Source organism: Arachis ipaensis, chromosome B08 (assembly GCF_000816755.2).
Source record: "Arachis ipaensis cultivar K30076 chromosome B08, Araip1.1, whole genome shotgun sequence".
NCBI classification, from domain to species: Eukaryota; Viridiplantae; Streptophyta; class Magnoliopsida; order Fabales; family Fabaceae; genus Arachis; species Arachis ipaensis.
In genome coordinates, this window is record NC_029792.2 from 14,331,558 (window position 1) to 14,341,584 (window position 10,027).

At 31.7% G+C, this 10,027-nt stretch overlaps 1 long non-coding RNA gene across 15 annotated transcripts; it reads left to right on the forward strand.

Moving 5' to 3' along the window:
* LOC107613677 lies at positions 2,128 to 6,290 on the forward strand. Of its 15 annotated transcripts, XR_002351990.1 has the most exons (8): positions 2,133 to 2,528; positions 3,160 to 3,429; positions 3,500 to 3,548; positions 3,633 to 3,695; positions 3,794 to 4,068; positions 4,201 to 4,647; positions 4,983 to 5,106; positions 6,035 to 6,290. It is a non-coding gene; the product is annotated as an uncharacterized LOC107613677 (long non-coding RNA). The 15 variants fall into 15 exon arrangements; XR_001614144.2 differs by having other exon boundaries at positions 2,132 to 2,528; positions 3,633 to 4,068; XR_001614139.2 differs by having other exon boundaries at positions 2,132 to 2,528; positions 3,794 to 4,647.

A 10,027-nucleotide genomic window follows, 5' to 3' on the forward strand; every position in this document is an offset into this window, starting at 1 on the left:
AAAATGATGATTCTTATAATTTTGTGTGACTATCTATGTATAGAAAACTAGAAGACTATGATTATCTAACAAAATTAATTTATATTTATTGCATTCAATTTGAATAAGTAAAAAATAATCTTATTTTAGTTTCGTCCTTAATTCACATTATTTGAATTTAGCTCAATATATATGATTTGGTTTGGTTTAATTAATTAATTAATACAAATAATTAGTATAATTAATTTGGTTTAATAAATTAAAAAATACTAATAGAACATTAAAAGAAATAAATTAGAAAATAATATCAAATCAAATTGATATAAATTATAATAAATTATGTGATATTTAAATATCTAATCAAATCAATTAGTTGATATAGTTAATTTATTGTAATAAATTATATTTAATGAGTTAAAAGAAATAAATCGCTAAACACTCTCAAAAGTATGTCGCGTCAACTCCATCATTAACTGCAAAAACCTGATTTTTATATAATAGAATATATAATAAATATAGTAGATGAGAATATGATATGTGACATATTTTAATTATAAAATTAGTAATATATAATAGATTTTTTTATGAATCCTTATTACTTGTTCGTTGTTAATTTTTACGTTATTATTTAATAATTTTCGCCTATCAAACTATCAACTACCTATATTATGGTTTAGTTAATAAGAATAATGACATTAATATTTTTTCATAAGTCTTGTTATTATTTATAATTAGAAAAAAGTCATAAATAAATTTATTTTTTTAATGAATGTTAATTTTGTTGTGAAATTCTATATTACTTTTAAAATTTTAGCGTAATTGAGTTTAATTTCTACATTTTGAAATGAATTTATTCGAAAAAATTAAAATATAAATCATATTATTATTAGAAAATTAATTAGTGGTGCTTACTTGAACAATTAAATTTAACTTCTAATGATATTAAAGTCAACTTATTTTATTATCTTGTGCCTTCAAAGAATTCATAAGACTGGCATAAAAATCTACTAACCATTGAAAAAGAAAATTCATTACAATGGGTATTTTATTTTCACAAATATTCTTCTATTTAATACTATAAAAAAAATATACCAGCCACCTTGAATTACTACATATTCAACTTCAATTTGATAATTTTACACAACTAGAAAATTGCTTAATACAAACAGATTTACAGGCAGATTTGGTCTTTATTACCGACGGATTTTTTGTTACCGACGGATTTTGTCCTTCTGTAAAAGTCTCATCGAAAATTATTTACTGACAAATTTTTTCCGTCGGTAATTTATCGACAAATTTTTACCAGTTACCAACAGATTTTTCCTCAGTAAATTCTCCAATCTATTTTCCTGAAACGTCAAACTTTTCGACAAATTTTTTATTGGTAATTAGAGACAGATTTTTCGACGAATTTTCTGTCAGTAATTAGAGACGAATTTTCCGTTGGTAATTGGAACCTTAGAAAATCATTCCAAACTTTAAATACAAACAGAAAATCTGTCTGTAAATCCGTCAGTAAGGTAAAATAGAATTTTTTTTTAGATTTTTTCATTGCAAAATAAACCTGTTTTCATACAAAATAAATATAAATTTAATAAATACAAATTTTTATCTAATTTGTATTCGAATATTTATAATATTTCAAAAAATAAACAAATTCATCGTATTATCAAGCTAAAAGAAAACTACTATAAACAAGCAAGTCAATATAATTCAAAACATAAACAAAGTGTATTGATACATCAACTATAATTCTCAGTATATTATTCAACCATACTAAACCTATCAGCTATAGTCTTCAGTGTCATCTTCATCCTCATCATCATCATAGTCCTCATCCGAAGAGATTGAGGGTGGCGGCGGTGGCGGTGGTAGTGGAACAGTACTGGAACTACTTGACGCTCTAACCTTCTCGTAATAGCTAACATAAGCCTCATTCCATCTCTTCTGTTTTAGCTTTTCTTTCTCGGCCTTTCCAATTGTCCATTCTAATTTTTCCAACTTTTTTGAGTCTTTTCTAAAGGAGTCACTACAAGATTAATATTGATTTGAGAGAGTATTTTAGTGGAGGTTTTAAAAACCTCCACAATATATTTTATTTATGGCATTTTAAAAAACTTCCACTCATAATTAATTAAAATTCAAAGTTTTGGAATAAAACATCATTTTCTCTTTTTTTCCCAAAATGTGAGGCACTGAGTTCGCTGAGAGAGAATGAAACCCTAAGTTTTCTACATACGCCATTCTTGCCGCCGTTCTCGCTGCCGTTTCCGCTGCCGGCACCGTTACCACTTCGGCTGTGTCCGTTGCAGTAGAGAGCTTCTAGATCGAGCCACATCTTCTATCAATGTGTTTTCAGATCTGTTCTCTCTATCTGTCATTGCTGCCACTGTTGCCATCGCAGTTTGCACCGCCGTTGCTGCCACAGTTTCTACCGTCGATGACACCGTAGTTGCCGTAGTACAACGCATTTGCAGATCTGTTCACTCCCGAGCTTCTTCTTCAATGCTGCTTTCTCTCACTCCAATTTCCCCTTTAAACTGCCGGTGGTACTTCTTTTTCTTCTTCTTCCCTATTAATTTGCTGATATTTCTTCTTTGTTAACACTAAATTTCTTGTCTGTTTTGCCTCCTCAGTTCTGTTGCAACTTTCTTACTGTACCTTCTCTTGTTCTGTATTTTTTCATTGTTTTTCATTTGCGTTGATAAGGAGTCTTGGAAATGAGTCAGAATTGATAATTGAAGCTGTTTTGTATCATGCCAGTAGTTAGTAAATTTTTTTATGTTAGGAGTGATTGTTAGTTATTTTGTTAGGATTCTGATTGAGTTTTCTATAGATTAATAGTGATGTTGTCATGTTGTGTTGTCTTTTAAATTATGCAAATTCAGTATTGTTATTAGTTGAGGCTAGATTATTCTTTACAGTGACTTTTAAATTAATAGTGAATTGACAAGGTGTTGAAAAACAGGGATTTATTTAACACATTCAAACGATATCACTTAGAAACAGGTCTGGTACTTCATAGGGACATTCCCTTTTAAGAAAACTTAATTCGGATGGTAGAGTGGATATGCAGGCAGTGATATGCAGTGAATATATAATTGATCTTATATTTTTTAACTAAAAAATTCTGTTATTTTATAATAAAGTATAACAAAGAATATTATTTTTAATTTGTAGGAATTAGTTCCCAGCATCAATAAGGTTAGTGGTTTTAATTTCTATTCATTTGTATTCCAACTCTTACCATCATTTTCAACCTTAAAGACCCAGTTTTGCACTCTGGAAAGCATCATGACTTTTTAAATCTATAAAGTATCAGTCTTTTACTTGGAGTATTTGATTGGGATGAATTACTACACTACAATGCGGCAATGCAAGCGTGGAAGAAGAGAATAATATCGTTCATGTTGCCTTCCGATCTGAACACATGTCTTGGATGGAAGACAGGTACTCTTCTTCTCTATTATTTCTTCCTCTGTTTTCAAATTTTAATTCTATTTATATGTAATGTATGCAGTCAGACTCACAATCTAAGAAAAGAAACCTTGTAGCAACAATATCAATCGGTAAGATATTTCTATCTAACAATATTATAACGTCATATTCATATTGATACATGATAATCAGCAAGGTTTCTTTGTATTATACAGGTGAAGAAATGGACTTCTAATTATAACAACTATGCGATTGGTTCTCATGTGATGGATAGTATGGTGATACCAAAATCAAAGCTGACAAGCTCTCTCTCTTTGAAGGCTTCGATCCTACATCCACCAATTGACATTTTAGCTTTATGTTGCTTTTGATGCAGGTCACAATTGCTCCCAGAGCTGGTAGGGAATTGGGTTATGTGCGGGTGAAGATAGATCCTATCAAATTTAACGAAGGAATGCTCACATATGGATTCTTTGCTTAGATCAATTAAACTGCATTACATTGCACTTTTACAGAATTGTGTTTAGAGCCTTTCATTGTTTCTCTAATTTGTAACTACTAATGTCATGCAGTCGACAATTTGTCCTAGATCATATTACCGTTCAACTAGCTCCCCGTGCAGCGGATGAAATTTGGTTTGGGAGTGGTCAAGTAAGATAAAATTCCCACTTGCTTTCCTTAAGTTTCCTCACTCCTTTTTATTTTCTTCATTGGTTCTTTTTGGTTGCTGTTTTAACTTGTTTTACAATATTTTGTTGAGTACGATATGGGCCAAAACTGCAGACAAAGCGAGGTCCGTAGCAAGGATATTTGTTCTTGGTGGGCTTTCAGAGAAGCACCATGGAATTACCAATTTCTGGGTGGTAGACCGAATAAACATATGGATTCTCTCTCTCAACATTTCTTTCATCTGGTGTACTTGCATGGCTCCATAAAACCAATACCTCCAAGCATTCTTGACCTTAGAGCTGCCAAGCACAGAGAATTCCAACAACTTCGTAATGATGAAAACCAGACAGCTTTGAAGAGCAACTCTTAAGAAATGCCACAACCAGTTTTGAGACTAGTTTACTTTATAGTCATATTTATTGTACCTTATTCCTGTAGCATACTGAAATCTGTGTTGATTTCCATTTGATTTCCTATTGAAAATTTTTTAATTGGACTATAGGATTTGCTTTTGGAGATTTAATTGGGAAATGTCAGTGCCAAGTGCCAACAAATACTCTGGTATGTAGCTCAAACCTCTTGTTTATTTGTATTCTCTAAACTCAAACTTGTCAAATATGTATATGCAATTTAATTATCTGGTCTTTGAATTTTATTCCATTGACTTTGCTATGATACTTTTAGCAATAGTTTTCTCTGCATGAGGTACCGAGGTTGAATGCTAAGGCAGTGGAATCTGATCCTAGTTTTTTAATTTCTTTCACTTTAAGAAAATAATATTAATACCTTTGTAACATGAGTCATAGGTTTATATAAAATATTGCTGTTTAAGTGTTTATCATTCAATAAATAAAGTATGCAGAATAAGAAATCACCAAGTCCTACAATGTTTACAGTCAACATGGGGCAAAGATAAATTCAAGTTCTAGTAAGACTCTGGAGATGTAAACCATTCAACTCTGCCACCTTGATGAATTTGTCACCATGACAAAGTCAACTTTCGAATGACAGAATCTAGAGGTATTAATCCAAACATTTTCTGACATGTGGAATTCAACTTGGAAATAGTTAAGTGGGTTCCTGTTTCTATATATAATAAATATAAGGGCTAAATATAAATATATGGTCCATCGTATGTGGGTTGTGATAGGATTATTATAAATTTGTAATGTGTTCCTTATTCTTTTAAAGAGAAATACAAGCTGGAATGTCTTGTTGTATTTCATTTGTTTGATTGACTTAGTTCTTTCTTTGTTTAAACTTTAAACTAAACAAAATACGAGATTCTTTTTTCTTTCCCTTATTCTTTGTTAAGCTCTCTCTCTTTGAAGGCTTCGACCCTGCATCCACCAATTGTACTTCATTTTTATGTTATTTATTTATTGAGTTGGAATAACTGTGGCTATTAAAATTTTCTGCAAGCAGAGGACTTTATTTCATCTTGTGTTATCATTAATTTTGTTTAGTATTCGATCCTTGTGTGGAACTTGTTTTATGAAAAGATGACAAGAAAGCAGCAAATGTTAAACCATTTTAGCCACTGTTGGAACATTTTTGTTTCATAAATTTCTTTATTATTCACATGAAGTTGCAATGATGCTCTGTTTTTGTCCTATGCTTTTAGAAATTGACATGTTGCATATGATTTTATTGTCAATGGAATTTAGAAACTGGAAAACATTGTCAACGATCGCGAATTGGATTAGGTTGATGCATAGTGCAATTCAATATTCTTGGATGCCTTTGTTATTTTCATATTTTCCTTTCCCTCACTCCACCTTTTTTTTCTTGTTAACTTCTAAAAGTTGGAAACCTGTCAACCTAACTAATTTATTTATGAAATATTTCAGTTGACTCTTATATTGAAATGGGTTGGTTTGCTTTCATGGCTAAGATCTTTTCCTGTGAATTTTTTTTCATTTCTGATTTGAGATTTTTCTGATGCAAGTTCCATTATATGTGGCAACAAAGATGACATCAATTAGAAGATCTTCATTCTTCGTCCCGTCAACTGATGGATATGCCAAAGCTGGTATGAGATGGATAGGCTATGAACTTCGCTGCAGGCCATATATAGTGTAAAATTTTGATTTATTATTTTTAATTTGTATTTAAATAGATTTAATCATTTAACTTTTTATGAGTTTTGAATGCATGTTCAGAATTAAATTAACTTTGATTTATATTCATTTCCATTTGAAATCTATGCGTTTTGAATCCAGTTAACTCAATTTAGTTTGAAAATCATTGGCTTTACCTTATAATACCCTTTTGATTTTTTTTCTATATCTTTCATGAGAATTGTGATTCATTTATGGGTAGCAAGCTATGTTAATCTATTTTTGATTGGATTGGCTTAACTTTGAAGCTTACAGCTGTGTATTTAATTTAATTGGATTATCTTATTTTGTAGTGATTTTATGGAGTTTCTGAACCAAATTGGTGTTTAAGACTTCTCTTTGAGTATGTTTATCATTTTTTATATTAAAAAATAAATTTTTAATTTAAAAGTATGTAAATTAGATGAGATTAATGAATGATTTGAAATTAAAAATAAATAAATAATTACAGGATTTGTGGAGGTTTGAAAGTCTCACAAAATAATTATTTTTTTAAATTAAAAAAATAATTTGTGGGGGTTTTAAACTGCCACAAAAGTGATTTAAAATCGTCACAAAAGTCCAATATAAAACCCCCATTAAACACACACAAAACCTCCACTGAATAGATTGTGGAGGTTTTTAAAAACCCTACAAAAGACCTCGTAGCACCTCAAATTTTGGGAGTTTTAGAAACCCCACAAACCATTTGGTGGGGGTTATAAACCTCCACAAATAAGAAAAAAATTATCACAAATAAACAAAAACTTTGTAGTGAGTAAAGCGTGTATCTAACAACTTACTAATACGCTCATCTGTTTGTTGAGTAACACGTTGAAAAAACTCTTCAATGAGATTATGAATCTGTTCTCGCAAATCAAGAACGGAATTTTGATTTCTAGATGCTCTTCCAGATACAGAATTGGCAGAAGTGGTTCTAGACTTGATAGAGCTAGAAAAGAATGCCCCTTTTTTGTAAACTCGATTCTTCTTTTTCCCACCACACACTTCCTCCCAAATCAAGTCTTCATTAATTGGTGGTACCTCCATTCCCTGTGCTTGAGCCTCGGCATGTTGGGCCTGAACTTCTGCCAACTTTTTTATAAACTTCTCCTGTTGCACAATGATTATATCAATTATATAAATCAAGTTTCAAATAGTTTAGTACATTATTTCACAATAATACGATACTTATGACTTGATGATTTCAATCTAAAAATATTTATTGAATGACCCATCTTGTTTCCAAAAATTTTCATCAAATAGCTTACGTGTATCATTCCAAATGCTTTGATGAAATAAAAAATTCATCACATCAACCAAATAAATCACAAATCGAAAACAAAATCCAAAGGCAAACGCTAGCTTAATCCCAAATCAGAAATGAAATCAAGCATCAATTAAACTAACACGACACGAAAATTACATTGTAATAATGGAATTTCATTGTATAAAAAACTGGAAGAAAATATAGAAGAAAATTCAAATACTCACCATCGGTGTTGGGTTTGAAGAGGAGAAAAAGTTACTGAAGGAAGATTAGGGTTTGTACTCGTAAAAAAGTGGAAGAGAAGGGACGGCACAGAAAACAGAGTGATGGAAGTCCCAAAGGTGTTGATGATGGTAATTGTGGCAATGATGATTCAGATGGAGATTGGGGGAAGAATACGGTGGATGAAGGCGCTGAGGAGAAAGGTTTGGAGTGTGATGGAGCTAGACGACGAGGAAGATGACTATGAAGCTTGTTTGGAGTGTGAATGGAGCTTGAGAGGGTAGGGGTAGAGTTAGGTTTAACTCAATATTTCTGACAGAATATTTTAAATTACAGACAGATTTTTTATCTGTAATAGTTTAATAAAACGCAGCGTTTTTGTTCATTTAATTACAAACGGAATTTCGTCGGTAACTATTTTCCACGAAGAAAATTAATTTTTTCGACAGAATTATCGACAGATTCTCTTTTCCGTCTGTAATTTATTCTATTTCATTTTCCTTCGTTTTCGACAAAAAAATCCCTCGCAAATTCTGTCTGTATTTCCGTGGGATAAAACCTATGGGAAATATCCGTCTTTAATAGCTAGTTTTCTAGTAGTGTATAGAATGCCTAAATTGAGATATTTTCAGGCTATAGTATTCGTCAAACAAATAATCAATGAAACACTTATCCGTGCCTTCTCATTTTGAGTATATTTATACATAAAAAAAATTATACATAAAGCAAAAAATAAGAAGAAAAGAAGAGTTAAAATAGCAAGAGTGATAAAAATCATGATTCTTATAATTTTGTGTAGCCATCTATATATAGTAGACCAGAAAACTATGATTATATAACAAAATTAATTTATATTTATTGTGTTCAATTTAAATAAATAAGAAATCATCTTATTTTAGTTTAGTCCTTAATTCACATGATTTGAATTTGGCTAGATATATATGATTTGATTTAATTATTAGTTGAAAATATCTCAGTTGCTTATTTTATGTATAAATTTATTATTTTAATGACTAATAAATTAATCAAATTAATTAATTTGTACACATAATAAATTTGATGTAATAAATTAAAAAAATAAATTAAAAATGATGGTTATCAGTGGCTAAGAGAATGGGGGTTGAATCTTAGCCCCTTTTTCGCTGAGTAACTCTTCCCGCCCTTTTAAAATGCTTTAGGAGATATTTCCGCTTTTTGTCTCGTCACTAGTCAATAGACTTTTTCTTTTTGTCTCATAACCAGTGCGGAGATAATTTTTAATTTTGTCTCCTATAAATAGAATCAGAAATTGAGTAGAATAGAAAGAGAGAATCACACCCAGAAGTATCCTGGTTCAGCTGCTAAGTGCAGTGCAGCCTACATCCAGTCTCCATCACAACAATGATGGAATTTCACTTTAATCAAATAGATTACAGACTCCAATTTTCCCTAGGAACTACCCTTCCTATCTAGGACAAGTCCAGAATCGATTCCCAATCCTGAACTTGACTTGGTCACCTACCAAGCTTTCAACTGCTAAGTGCTAACCCAACTTGCAAGGGGATTCCCACAGAATCATGATACATAACATAGATGTACAAAGGACCTCTAAGACATCTATGGTTTTTTCTTTTAATTTTGTATTCTCTGCCTTTTTTCGCTCACTGGCTTTTTCTTACAAACCTCACACTGTTTGCCTTTTTCACTATGAGACTCAAGACAGACAAAACTAAACAGAAAAATACAACATGAAAAACATTGAAGGAGAAGAACTTCTGTTAGCTTGGGTAGCTATGAGAACTCTGTGATTTTCACTCTTTTCTCCTTGCTTCAAGCTTTGGCTGTTCACCCTTATTATAGAAGGGGAAGCCTCCAAGGTTGAAACGGTTCAACCGAGCTAATCTTCTTCTTCTTCAATACCAAACCAGTTCGGACAGAGAGAAGAGAGAGGGAACCAAAAGCTAAAACTAACATGCAATTACCTCTCTCTCATCCCTTTTCTGCAAGCTTTATCAATATGAGCCTTCTATCTTGACTTGGTCCCCAAGAAGGATTCCTGACCCTTGATGAACGCTTGATCCTTGACAGCTCCTCCTGTTCCACTTCTGCTTCCTCCTCCACATAGCTACAGTAGCTACCTTCTGTGATGGATGACCACAAAGTAGAGACGAGCCATACTCCAAGGATCTTCTTCTATGACCGAATTGGATTTTCCACCATTTTTAGGCATGGTGATCTTGAGACTTCTTTACCACATCTTGCCATAAGTGGCAAAGATCTCAGCTACGCCAAAACTTGGATCTTCTTTTTGCTAAGGACATCATCACCTTAGCCATTTTCTTGCTTCTAGCTTCTCTATGATTTTTACTGA